Consider the following 15,343-nt stretch of genomic DNA (forward strand, 5'->3'; position numbering starts at 1 on the left):
TTGTAAACCCATATTTTCCTGAGCTAGGAAATGGTGCCAGAATAAGCTGGCTTCATGTAAGGTTGTGTGCATTTCAGTTAAATCTAGTGGCTGGGCATGGGTTTGGGTCACACCATTGAGATGGGAGCCCACCAACCTGGGTCATCACCATGAAGAAGCTGCAGTGGTGATGGCATTGGTGATGGTGCATGTGTGTGTGTGTGTGTGTGTACTGCCCTGCAGTCTTCATGAAGCCCTGCAGCAGTGCAGCAGCAGCAGCACATCAGTGAGCTGTATGTTTTTATCCCATCACTCCTGCAGATACCAACCTTAATGGAAGATGATAAGAAGATGTGCCTTGGACCACATTTTCTAATGAATATGTCTTGGTTCATTTCGGAAGAATTTTTGAAACAGTAATTTTTCTGCCTAACTTTTTTTTTTATTAGTGAGTGCTTTGAGTGATGCCCACACCTTTTTATTTCACTACTTCGACATGCTGGTATTGAAGTATGTGTGTAAAAATAAATTAATTGAAAAACTGGATTGGTTGTTGTAGTATTTTCGTTTTTCATTTTTCATTTTTATTTTTATTTTCTTTTTCCCATTGTTTTATATCTTGAACATTATCAACTTTCTCTCTCTCTCTCTCTCTCTTGCTTGCTCTGTAAGGCTAACATAGAAGGGGGAGGGGGGAAGGGGGTGACTTCACCAATAATGCTCCACAGCAGATGTGTGCCATGTAGACATCCATGCTGCTGCCAGGTTGGCACAGAAATGGGACACGTCAGCATGACATTGTGCCAAGTGTCATGATATTTTGTTGGAAAAAAGCTGCTCACTGCACCATCTTCAAATAAAGTCCATCATGCTCATTCTAGAAATAAATAAATAAATGGATTGATATGTGGATGGATTTATAGATGAATGTGTAAAATTTTGACACAGACGAAGAAGGTCCCTTAATAAGCAATTGGCATTGTCCTACCTGGCAACCCAATTGAGAGCATTTTTCTGGCAAGCATTCGAAACATTTTGCAAAAGGCAAACATATTTCAGTTATTGTTGTAAGAATCTATTTTTAAATGACAAGTAATTAACAGTTCATAATCAAAATATACTGAAATTACTACAAAAACAAGCTATTTAGCAATCAAATAAATAATGATAAAGATTAAAATACATAAATTTCTTACGACGAAATTAAATACAGATATAAATAAATAAAAATCAAGCAACATTTTAAGATGTATATGTATGTATGTATGTATGTATGTATGTATGTATGTATGTATGTGTATCAACTAAATTAAAGTAAATTTTAATAATCATAAACATGAAATATAATTAAAATAAAAATGTCATATACTAGGATTCTTTTAAGAAAAAAAAAATTGAACTACTTCTTTGCTAAATGAATGTGTGTGCATACATATGTGGTTTTTAAAATTTTTGTATTTTTTCCCATATGAATGTGTGCTTTTTATTCTATTCAAGTTTAATGTGGAGTCAAGGACACATCTTTATCTAATTCTTGATTCTTTGGATACACATGGTTCATTATTGTGTTGTATATTATTGCACATTAATCACTTGCTTTAACAAAGTACATTTTTTAACAAATCAATACTTCTCAATGCCAGTACTTCATATGTTTGTAATTAGAAAAAACAGAATATTGCTATAAAAATATTATATCTTTATGTTATATCTTTATAAATAATACTATTTTTATACAACTTTTTAGAATCTTAATGAAAATAAATTTTGATGTAGATAGCTTGCAGTTTAATACCATAAAACAAAAAAAATAAAGGAAACCAAAGTAAAAGATTGTCTTGATTTTAATATTCTATTTATATGTGAAGAAAAAATTCTTTAATACTTGTGAATTAATCTTTCTCTTTTCTTTTCTTTTTTTCTTTTTCTTTTCTTTAATGTACAAAAACTATCAAAAACATAATAATAAATTATAAATTAATTAAAGTTGGTTTAAACTTTATATTGCCTACTAGTGTATATACCACTTATTTTGTGTAATAGGTTTCTACCAGATTAAGATATCCATTGTGTATACTTTTGAGTGTAGTTAAATAATTATAATGATTATTAAAATAGTGGTGCAAGTATAATTCATTATTTTAGGTTTTCGTCAAAAAACTTATTGTTTTTATTCTTTTAATTTTTTTTACAAATTGAAGTTTAGATGCAACACTTTTGAAGCTAATATTTCTTGAATTTCAAATCCAAAAAACTTTATAAAAAATTTTGAAAATATAAACAAAAAATCACACACATACAAAAATCAACATTAAAAATAGTTTTTTTAAAAAAATAAGATAAAAAATCGACAAACAAAATTACAATTCTATAAAGCTAAATACTAGAATTGTAATTCAATAAAGCCAAGTCCTAAAACTCTTGAAGATTGTTGAAGAAATAATCTGAAATCCAACCAAATAGAGCATCCATCACTTTACAAGAACAATGCTTACAATTTCCTTGCCCAGAGGGGTTTAAAGAATATCCTTGCCTCTTCTTGGAATCCCAACAGGAGCACCTATTAATTGGCATGAAAGCCTATATATATATATATATATATATATATTTAGAGAAAAAATACAAATTACTTATAGAGAAATATTATATATGTTTATGTATGTGTATGTGTGTGTATGTATGTATGTATGTATGTATGTATGTATAGTTTTAATAGAATCTTATAAAAAAGGATTTATGTAAAAAGTTCTAAGTTGGTATGTAAATAATTTCATTTTATGCTTTTTCTATAAAAAAATGTTATATTAACGAAGTTTTAAAATAATCTACTTACATTACATTGCAAATAAATTATTTACAAAATTAGTTGAACTATTTATAATTATTTTTCAAGTGCAAAAAAAAAATTCCTTACTACTTACTTACAAATTTGATTTATTCTTTGTAACAGAAATAATGTCTAAATTTTTTAAATCATATCTCTTAGAATCCACCATATATATATATATATATATATATCCACTTCACGTAAGTTGGTGTAATAAAAAATGATTGCATGACCAACAATTTAAGATTTATTTAAACTTAGATACATAAATATGTGTGCCCCATGGTTATTGTTCTATCTTTTTTGTCTTTTTATTTATTTTTTGACTGAAATATAAATTCTTTTAAGAAGAAGAAAAAAATGTAAATTTTTATATTAATAAAAGGTATTTTCTTGTTAATTCACTTTTTTTTTTTTTTACCACACTTTATTTCAGAAAGAATATATATATATATATATATATATATATATGAATTTAAAATTTTTAACTAACTTGTTAAATTACGTAAAATGTCTTGGATTATATTCCAAACAAAACCTAGATAAAAAAAATTGTACTATGTACACCTATTTTTTTGTACTTGATGCATTTATAATTATCTAAATTATTTCAATGGTAAATAACTTTACCTAAATTCATTAACAAGTGAATTTTTTAAAATGATCATATTCCTTAATATAAAAGTAAATAAATATTTTAAAAATATCACTTTTTTATTATTTACACAAAAATGAATAATTTATTTGTTTTACTATTAGATTCTTTTTAAACCATACTATAGTAAAATAAATAAATAAAATTTATATTTCAATTTTGATCTTGTAAATTATATGAATCCAGAATAAAAACTGATTTTTATTCCTTTCAAGGATAGTCAATTGAATATTTTTTGGAAAATAATTAATTTATTCAAAGAAAACAAAACAAAAAAGGGGAGGGAGAAGAAGAAGATAAATGCTAATGATTGGACATGTGCCAAATATGCTAATAAAGTACCAGAAAACCACAATTAAAATCCAATGTATATGAACACAAATGCTTGTTTCTTTAAGTTTAAGAGTCTCCTAAATAGTTACAATTCTTACTTTAGGTCATCTTTTAACCTTTGCAAAATAATTTTCAATTTGATTTGCATTCATACCCTTCAGCACATGGAGTATATTCTTTAAATAAAACACAATTGCGTATGGCTTATCAAAACAATGTAGGTTTAAAAATAAAAGTAATTTTAAACATTAATGTTGAAAATGTGACGTACATTGTTTTAATACACTTCAAGCTGGCTTTCTTTACTGTAGTAGTTTCTAAAACCACATGTACCACAAATAAATAAGTACACTATTTTTCCAATATTTTATTAGTTGAAAAATATGTGTGCATGTTGTTCACCATACAATAATTACGAAGATGCTTTTAATTTTATGTGATTTCATCTATTCAAATCTAGCATTCTTTTTTTAAAATTAATTCTTTTCAAGAAACGTCTTGATTTGAGAAACACAAAATTACAAATACATTATAGAATGCTATTAATTGTATGGCTTTGGTACTTCAACAATAAAATCAAGGGTCCACAAAGCACACATCCAAAACTACTTTTAAACATCAACGACTTGCACAAATCAATTCTTCATTTTTGTAGAAATTAAACAAATAAAATAAAATAAAAATGGCCCATTTTTTAACAAATGGAAAGTTATATGCAATCATGTATTGAAAGTTGGTATTATAAGTTTTTGCAGAAATGAAAAATTTGTTGCAAAACAAGTGTGCGTGTACAATAACAACAACAAGAGGCATGAAAATAATAACAATCTTAATAATAACCCTAATAATAAATAATATGGGGCAGTCCAAGGAAGCACGTCGGGAGTGTGTGGGCGTGTGGCTTGGCTGGGCAGGGCCGGGCCACCCGGTCCATACCGGAGGCAACCAATCAGCGACCTAGCATGCCCCCACTGGAAATAGAGAGAGAGAGAGAGAGAGAGAGAGAGAGTAAAAGGGCGGGAAACAGGAATAGTGACACCTCACTCCCTCCCACCCTCCCTCCCGCCCCATTGAAGGCGCTATTGCCATATTATTATTGGTGCATTGGTCGGTGCCACCTCGGACAATTCCTCACCCCTGCCCCCCCTGCTACATAGGCCGGCACATCCATTCTGCTTCGTTATACGGCTGATAATTATCGGTACAGTGGGTGGAAGGATGGACGGAAAGAAGGACTGGTTCTTGGGGGGATCTTCGGAGAAGGGAGGGAGGGAGGGGGAGAAACGTGTCAGAGTTTCAGGAAGAATCAACCCCCCCCCCTCCTTCTCCTCCTCCTCCTCCAACTGCTTCTACTACTACTTTTGTATGGGGCAGAGTCATGCCATATGTTATTTAGTTAGTTAATCAATAGTGTTACTATATATATTTGTGTGTTACTACTGTATAGTTTGTGCCTGTCAATGTTGAGCCACTGCTGTGAAGGTGCCAACAATGCAATGCAATGTGTGTGCAATGGTATATGATAACATGTACTGAAGGGGAGAAGGGGCTGCACAGCTGAAGCATGACCCCCCTCCCCTGCACAAATTTGGGAGGGAGATGTGAGAGCTGCCCTGCATCCAAATGCCCAAATGTGGCTTCACAGTGGTATTATTGGTTAGTTAGTTAGTTAGTACCACCACTCCCCCCTCCCCCTCCCCCCTCCCCCTCCCCCCTCCCCCTCCCCCCTCCCCCTCCCCCCTCCCCCTCCCCCCTCCCCCTCCCCCCTCCCCCCTCCTCCTACACCACACCAAAAAGTGCCTTCACACCATTCCCACTCCCCCTATAAAGTTACTGGCAATCCTTTTTGTGTGGATGTTTGTGGGGGTCTAGAAATTGGTATAGATTTGATCCTTTCCCTACCTATGAGGAAGTTGTCCTCTTCTTTATATTCATTCATTCAAGAGAGAGACATACAGACAAACAGAGAGAGAGTGTGTGTATTTTTGTTTTTTGTTTTTTTTGTTTTTTTGAGTTTCAATTGGTCATCACATGTCTGGAATGACTGGGACAGTTCTAAAAACAATTATATATATATTTATTTATTTATTTATTTATTTATTTATGGTATGAAAGATGAGGCAGCCAGCCGGCAGAGTGGCATTTTTTGGAGGGAAAGGGGGGGAGCAGGTGCACGCGTGGCAATCAAAGCCATCACTCTCAATGGTCTTCCAATCCATCACCACAACAACATCAAGGCCAATTACCAATAACCAGTAATAACAGCAGCAGCAGCAACAATGATAATAATAGTAATAGTAATGAATGATAATAATATCCTTCTGAAATCATATAGTCACGAGAATGAAAAGACCTTCGCCAGTATCCCCCATTTGCATTTGGGCTGGGCAGGGCTGGGCAGAGCTGGGCAGGGCAGGGCAGGGCAGGGCAGGGTTGGGCTGGACTCACGTGCAACCAAGTCCGGGCAGGTACGGGCGGGGCTGGGAGCCGGGCTAAGCAGACAGCCAAATAGTGTGGGCGAATCGTTCGTTAGGTGTGATGAACATGTCAGGTGTGCCATGGACCCTCTTAGTGTCACTCCCCATCCATCTACCCATCCCTGCGTTCATCCATTTTATTCCATGTAGTCAGTGGAATATTCCAATGGTTTCATTAATTTAATATAATTTAATTTAAATCATATTTATTTTTATTTATCATTTTGAATTAACCTAACATCATATTATAAATTGTATCCAAATTTTCAATAAAATTATTATTATTATTATTATTATTATTACAAATGTTAAAACATATAATTTATATTTGAATTCTATGTATATGTATATATGTGTATATATATATATATATATATATATGTGTGTGTGTGTGTGTGTGTGTTTTTAAATTTTTTCTTATTACATGTGTAATTCTTTTTAAAATAATTTATATTTATTTCTCCAAAATTTTAGTAAAATTAAACGTAATTTGGTTCTTAAATGTATAGTAGTGTAAAATTTGATTTTTATGCATATTTAAATATTTAAAACTACATATTGACATTGGTAGTATGAATTCTCAAAATCTAAAAATTAAATATTCAATATTGTATGTTGTAGGATAAATTTCAATATAAAATTATCAGAAAAGAAAATTCAAAACACTGGCCTTAGTTTAAATAACATATTAAAAATTATTTTTTGATAAATTTCATTGTATTGAGCTTATATTCGACTTCAAAGTCAACCTTAAATCCAAATTCAAACTCTCTTTATCTCACAAATGAGGAATTTGTAGGACATTATTTGAATTGTAGACATTAATACATCACCTCAAATTTAATCCACAGGATGAAAAGTAGGCCCAGCCTATCATTCATCTTCTATTTCTTACAACATGAGAATGAATCCGGTAGTCAAGAATCCACACACACAAGAAGAAGAAATGAGATTTTTAATTTATCCAACATACTTAGACATATATATATATATATATATATATATATATAGTCCCCATTTTGTGTAAAGTAAAGAAGTTGAGAAGGCAAAGAAGGGCTTGTGTCTCATCCAATAGAGGGATGTGATTCCATGGCAAATGTCCATGTGTGTGTTGCCAGAAGCCAGACTGAGAGAGACTGAGAGACAGAGATAAGCTGGTGAGTAAGTTAAGCTGAATGATTGGTGCCTTTGTCATTGCCAGCAGGTGTGTGGATGTGTCTCTCTCTCTGTGTACATGGCTTGTTCATTTTACTTACTTAATCATACTTCTTTTCTCTCTGGTTTTTTGTTTCCACTACTTTTTGTCCCTCTTCTCCTTATGAGCCCATATCCAGAGGGGGAGGCAGGGACAGAGCAAGTAAATGAAATTCAGACCAGGGGAGGGGTGGGTTCAGATCTGCTGCTATGACTTACTGTTATTATTACTATTACTAGTGTGTGTATATGTATGTGTGTGTTTACACATACAGAGTGAGTGAATGATGGAATGAACCTGCCTGCCCATATGGTGTGGAAGGAAGTACACAGGCAGCAAACATTCATACAGGCATTCATTTATTCATTCAGTCTTAGTCCCAATCATCCACCCATCCCTCCTTGTGTTAGTGAGGGGCAGTCTGCAATGTTATTTCAAGACAGAGATCCTCCCTCCCTGCACTGCACTGCTTTACTCTGTCACCACACCCCAAGTGAAAAAATAGGACTAATGGAATATAGGACTCTTGGTGCCCTGGTGAAAAAGGCTCAGGGATGCAAGCCCAAGCATGAAGTGGACACTTGTCATTGTGTCTGCAGGACCTTCCATTTGCTGCAGATGGATGGCTGGATGAATTGTTGTCTGTATGTGTGACATTCTCTCTCTCCCCCACATTTCAGTTAGAATATATATATATATATATATAAATACACATACACACATTTTTAGCACATGGCATGTTGGATGCCTCACTGCTGTGCTCTCATTTCCAGTAGCTTCTGTGTTGGGCAAGGTAGGGAGGGGGAGGGGAGCACAGCAATTCTCTTTTTTCCTTCTCTTGTTTGTTATGCTGCAGAGATACCTCAGACATTCTCCTGACACCAAACCCACCTGCCCTAGCATAATGTGTATGTTATATATGTATTTATATAAGTACATTTATAATACACATACACACACATTATATATGTATTTATATATGTACATACATACATACATATATATAGGGGTAATTGGTCTGGTTGGGTCTGCTCCCTTGGATCTTCCATATAATGCTCCTGAGACATCATGCTCTCCAATCCTTAGCAAACACACCCTTGTAGTTGGAAAATTTCAGCACTCTTTAAATGGTAAAAGCACACTATGTCTTCTAGGGTTGGCTTCCACTACTACAAAGTCAAAGGACTTCTTCTTGTTTTTTGACACAAACAGGCATGCCCCATGCATGGATTAGTGTTGGTGTTAACAATAAGGGAATCCAGAGTCCTAACACCCCATCTGAAGTGCAAGGTAGATTATGAAGTGCATCATCCAAACTACTTACACAATTTCATGCCTATCTGACTCACAAATTATCAACTCAATGTATGCCCTTCTAAGGCTCCAGAAAGTTATTTCTTCATGTGTACAAACACATGCACACACAACAATCAGTGTGTGGATGAATGGATCTTTGGAATTCATAGAATCACACAGAATTGTTGTTGTGTTTTATTCTCTATCCTTCCACTCGTGCTCTTATTAAAACCCCCATTGTAATGATTCTCTTTTGGGTCTGACTATATATAAAAATGAAATTCTTGTTAGTCATTGTGTTGGCACTTTGCTTGAGTTGGTTCCAAAGATCTCAAAGTAAGAAATTGGAGTTGTCCACTATCCATGTGCCTTGCCAAAATCTTTAGACCCATGTGTTGGTCCACTGTTGTAACAAAAAACATTCAAACATACCCTTCAATAGCATATGCATGTGCCAGGTAGACAAGGAGACTATGAATATACCTCCCTAACAAAGAGGAGAAACAGTTATGTGTTGGATCCAAGACTTTAAATGCACTGATAGTAGTTATTTGTGTGTGGTGTGGTGTGGGAGTGGAGTAAATGGGTCTGCTCCCACATTGGAGCATGACATACTAATTGTAACCCTCAACCAAGTCTTTTCCCCACCTCAAGCTTGTGGGTCCCTACTCAAGCTTTTTTGTTTAGTTTTTTGATAGGAATTTTCATGCAAATGCTGCATATACAAATGTCAAAAGCAGATACGACATTTGTAGAGAACTGCAATTTTTGAGCTAAGAGTCAAATGAAGATTGGATTACAGCTGTTGGAGCCTTTTCTTATTATGACTATAAATTAACAAAAAGAAAACAAAAAGGTTGTGGGTTAGGGTTTGACTGAATCAAACAAGAAAGAGAGTGGCCAGTTCATGAATCAGGCCCATGCAGTGTCCCATGTCATGTCTTTTGATTTGTCTCTCATAAAATTCCATGGATAGTACCTCTCACAGTAGAAGAAGGCTTCTTTCATTCAAAGCCAAAGCATCCAATATGCACACACACTTGCAAAAACCTGAATACTCCACCATTAATGTTAGCAAAGCAAAGAAGTTGAACTGCTGCAATTGAAGTAAAACTATGTATAAATTGTGGTACAAGCAGTTGATTTGGTCTGCACTAGTTCTAGAGTATTCCTTTTTACAGTTCAAACTGGGGAGAAGCCATTTTTCTCAATACAAGGACAGCCTACACCTTGCTCTGTCAAAGAATGAAAATCTATTGAGGATGTTTTTTTATTTATTTTTTATCACTGAGTTGTTTTAATCAATTTTCACACTACATTGCTTCATGTGTGATGAATATGAATACAACATTCATGAGAATATATATATATATATATATATTTTTCCCCCTTTAAGTTGTGAATGCCATATCAATTGGAAGATTGTACAATTTACTTTTTTCTGTGAAAAGTAAACAATGCATACAAGACTTAGAATGCAAGAAATGATCAGAGTATAATAAGATTAAAAATACAAATAAAGCACTGGCAATAGTGTCAAGAAGAAGTTCAACAGTCGTCTATTATTACATTCATGCATGATTTTATGTACAATATTTATAGAAAACTACAAAGATATTTAAGAGACTATTTATTTATTTAAATATTTTGCACTCCTCTATATTCAAAATCTTCGCATCGAGGAATGCTTTATATACATCTCGATTGGACCAAGAAAAGCATTTACAGAATCATGACGTACAAGATTTTTCAGATTTAAAATCCAGTTTGATTATGAAAAGACATAAACGTTTTTTTCACAAAATATATCACATAAGCATCTACAAATTATCAAAAATAATACTCTAATGTATACCAGAATAAAACAATGAAAACAGAATGGTATTTCCTCAAATGATTAGTCAAGCTACATATTTACTGCACATACATCTGTGTTGACTTTTAATTGCAATAAATAAATAAATTGGAATGTGTTGTTGTGTTTTTTAGAAAAGAACATGGAACTGATTGTTGGGTCTCTCTCTCTCTCTCTCTCTCTCTCTCTATATATATATATATATATATATTTGGTATTTTGCAAATCTGGTAAGTAAGTAAGTAATTAAGTACAGTACAGTAAAGTACACACTTGCTATTAAGCCACCCAGGCAAGCAAGCAGCAACCAAGACGAGCTTGAATATGAAGCCTGGCACTACTGCAATACCCCCCCTCCCCCCACTACTACTACTACTAAGTTACTACCACTCACTCACATACTCACTCACTGCCGCTCTTCCACCTGCAACAGTATGCAATGCATGCATGCATCCAGCCAGTAAAAGTGCCCCCTCTCCCTGCTTTGGCCCAATTCAATTGTATTCTAATGTATTCAGTTCATATATATCTCTCTCTCTCTCTCTCTCTCTACAACATGCCTTGCCCCCAACTACACTTCAAATCATGGCACAAACCAAAACCTAATTAATTAATTACCTCAACTCTCTCTCTCCTCAATAAATAACTCACTCCACCACCACCACCATCCATTTTTATCACCATCTGCATTCTCATCTCCCCAACGAAAACCATCCATCACCATCATCCACAATGATGTTGAATGACAACAACTCACCAGTGTCCAATGGGATTGTGCCAGTTGGACAGAGAGAGAGAGAGAGTGTGTTCTAATAGGTAAACAAAAACAAAAACAAAAACCATGAAGGGAGGGTTAGCAAGAAAGGTCAACACAGTTCATGCAGAAGAAGGGATGGATGGATAGATGGATGTAGATGGTGAGACCAACGAACAGAAGAAGAAGAAGAGGGAGCGGGGTGGGGAGAGAACAGAAACAGAGAGTGCCTTCCCTCTCCTCCCTTGGGAACAGAGTGAGAGTGAAAGAGACAGAGTGAGCGTGAGTGAGAGTGGTCGCAGAACAACATACATCTGGAAAGGGATTTTGGGGGGGGGGGGTATGGCAGAAGAAGAAGAAGAAGAAGGAATCATAATGTTATGGCTGCCTCCTGTGTGCCTGCGTGCCTGCCCCCTAACCAGGGGGGGGGGTTTGGCAGGCAGCACGTGAACTCACTCCATTCTCCTCTCCCTCCCTCTCCACTCCCTTTTCTTGCCTTCCACAACCTTGCAGGTATCCATCCATCCATCCATCCATAAGAGACTGGATGAAAAACCATTCATCCAAAGAACTCACTCACTGCGGAGTCAGTGAGACAGTGAGTGAGTCCTTCCATGGAAACGACAATCCTTTTTCCCCTTCCAACACTTGGGGCAGAGATGGCGGTTTCTCTGCAGCACCCAATCAGCATCCCCACTTTCAGCTACTACAACAACAACAAAGAAAAAAGAAAAAGAAAAAGAAAAATTGGGGGCTCTTTAATGGGTCCACGGTGGCATTGGTAATTTAGTGTCGACAGGCAGGTTGCATGACTGCTACAGGGTTTAGCACTGCCAGTTCAGGTCCAGATTTCTTTCTCAAAACAAATGCTTTTAAAACATTGTAAAATCATGAAAAAGCATAACTGAAACAAAAAAGAAAATAAAAACCACATTCTTACCCCCCCCCCCACGTTTTTTGTACAATGCCGTATGGATGGATGATTGTCCTTTTGTCGCTCCCAACATAGAAAATCAGGAACTATTCCTCGTTGATATATTTGGGTTGTGAATCCAATGGATGTTTGAACTGGGCAATCAACCAAGGCTCCTCTGTTCATCCTTGGATGAGTTATATGAATGACGGATGAGGTGAGAACATACCTATCAAATGTTGTGCACGTGTAACCCATTAATATTAATAAACCACGGTCTGCAGTTAAAGTATTTCCAAATCATAATGAAGGTTACTCTAACTGTTTTTTTTTAATCTAATATTTAGTTCCTGTATAAGGTCAAAAGTTGTTTGTTATTATTAAGGTTTAAAAGCTTGAATAGTACGTCAATCTAAATACTGAAACACTAAAACTTTAAAAACCACATCTCCTCTTCGTTTTTTCTTTTGTACTTGCTCTACTAAAATTTCCATAGAGTTTGTTGGGAAGCAACCAAGAACTACAATAATTTGTGTGCTGGTTGAGAGTCACTTGATCTCCACTGGATGGTAATAAAAATACATTAATAAATTAATGCAATTGCACGGAGAGGAAGAGAAATATAAATAGTGTGCTGGGGCCATGTGAATGCTCTGGCCCACTTTAGCAGCATTAGTAGCATGCAAAGGAAGAAGATGTGGGTGGTGGACATGTTGAGGGAAAGAATTTGTACAACAGAATGGGGACAATTCTCTAGAAGGTAAAAAAAAAATAATAGTAATAAAAATGAATCATGCTATACAACTACTGTATTTATTATTATTATAAGTATTATTGAATGTATTCAAAACATTCATGCAGTGCAATATGGCAGGACACCAACCAACCAACTTATATGCAGATGTGTAAGTCATGAATACCAAGATTGACATGGATGTTTCTGTACAAAAAACAAATGCATGAAGATGTATGTATTATCAGAGCATTATCTTCTCCAAATGGATTTGGACATGCTGCAGCCACCTAGTTCACTGTCCATTGCAACTTTAACATCACAATGCATATATATATACATACATACATACATATATTCACACACACACACAAAGTCCTATACGATATGAAGAATTCCAATTGTTTTGGAAACCAACTTTTGAGAGAACTTGTAATACCCCAACTGGTGCTGATGCAACACTTCAATACATTATGTATCTATGGAATATGTCATTGTTATACAAAACTTTTTAGAAAATGGTAAAAATCCTACTCTCTCTTTCATGCTTCTTCAATTGTGAATAGGAACAGCAACAGTCATGGCCCTTTTTCTTTTCTTTTTTGTTTAAGAAGCTCAATGTAATGCACATGTCTTGCATCAATTTTGTTAGTAGTTATTATGATTTCATCAACAAAATTGTTGTGAAATTCCCCACCAACCATAGATATTGCAATTCCAATTTTCTCTAAGACCCCAGCTGGAAAGTGTCTTGATGATAGATGGTGCCTACCAAGCAATATATTTTAACTACATTTGAAGAGTGTTTGTATAAAGAAATTGAATATATAGTGTGTAAAAGTATGAGTGTGTATATATATATATATATATATATATATGATCATTTTCAACAATTGAAAATAACCTCTGCCTGAATTTTTGAACCATGTCTAATGTTTATATAGAATGTAGAATTAACTACCAAACAACATCATTTCCAATTCTTATTGATACAAGCACTTACTGCAATAGTCTCATTATATTGCATTTCAGAATGTTACTCTGAAAAGTTCAAAAAACAAGTTGTTTTGTTTAGTGACAATCTTCAGATTTTATTTTCTGAATGTGGTTTTCAATCAAACTACAAACAAAACATGCAAACAAAGCAAATCCAGTATTTTTAAATACACTTGTTTGTGTATCTAAATGTAAAAATGATCATTTCTTGATTTATTGAAAACTATTTGTCAAAGCATTACATAAAAATAATAATGATTGTGATCTAGAATTTGTAACAACCTCTGACTAATTCAGAAAATATAAAACTACATATAAACTTTTTGTAACAGTGAAATTTGCTGGAATCTTCAATAAAAAAAAAAAAAAAAAAAAAAAAAAACTTTGTTGATTCTCACGAGTATTTCCCTCATACATATTCAAGCGTACATATATTACAAATCACATTTTTCTCGAGAGCCACATCCAAAATTCTAAATAAAATATTAAACAAATTTTTGAATTTCTTATGGGCACCAAATTGTCAGATATTCTTTCCCAATTTAATTTCACTGCTGACTAATTTCCCTACTTGTGCTCTCTGTGCAATAATGCTTGTGCTTGAATGATGATAATTTGATGAAATTACTATATAGTGCTGTGTACGAATGAGAATATTGGCATGGCTTTTCAATAATTTTTGGGTGAATTCAAGTTAAGAAAAAATTCAGTGATACAACTCAAGAAATTTTAGATTAATATTTTTGTATGTAATGGTAACACAATATGGATGCTATCTACAAATCATTTTGATGAACTTTAATTATGGCGGATTCAAATTTCAAAATTGTACTTTTCTAGTTGAAAATGAAGACTCTATTTCCCTGCGTATGTACATAGATACACACTCGTTTATCTACATTATGATAACTTTGTTGGCAACATTACAGATCAGCATTCTTTATCACCCATTCCATGTTGAAATTTGCATCTAAAAAGTACATGGTTCTAGTATTAAAATATATATATATATATATATATATACATACATGTAAATTATTTTTTGATGTTGGTATCATTCATAGTAAAGCAACAAAAATCAATAAATCAAAATTACTGCTTTGAAGTTATTTATATGTATATCTATTGTGAATATTAATTTTATTATTATCTAACTTATATATTTTTTATTAACAATTCTGCTTTGAATTGCTTTCACTTTTTGATATTTAATTTCTTATTAATTTCTTTCTTTTTAACATTGTTTAATAATTTCTAATGTTGAGTCAAAATTCTGTTGTGTTTATTATAATACCACCAAATTCAATAATGTCTTTAAATACACATAACT

This window comes from Physcomitrium patens, chromosome 16 (genome assembly GCF_059467195.1).
Source record: "Physcomitrium patens ecotype Gransden chromosome 16, ASM5946719v1, whole genome shotgun sequence".
In the NCBI taxonomy this organism is placed as follows: Eukaryota; Viridiplantae; Streptophyta; class Bryopsida; order Funariales; family Funariaceae; genus Physcomitrium; species Physcomitrium patens.